This window comes from Penaeus japonicus, unplaced genomic scaffold (assembly GCF_977035675.1).
Source record: "Penaeus japonicus unplaced genomic scaffold, GWHDUDI00000001_assembly GWHDUDI00000019, whole genome shotgun sequence".
NCBI lineage: Eukaryota > Metazoa > Arthropoda > Malacostraca > Decapoda > Penaeidae > Penaeus > Penaeus japonicus.
Genome location: NW_028234421.1, coordinates 33,424,606 through 33,424,826, shown reverse-complemented (window position 1 = coordinate 33,424,826; position 221 = coordinate 33,424,606).

Here is a 221-nt window from a genome sequence, read left to right as displayed (position 1 = left end):
CACACACACACACACACACACACACACACACACACACACATATATATATAAATATATATATATATATGTATATATATATATATGTATATATATATATATATATATATATATATATATATAAATTATAATATAAATATACACAAAATATTATACATATATCACATATATATATAATATAATATATATATATATATATATATATATATATATATATATATATA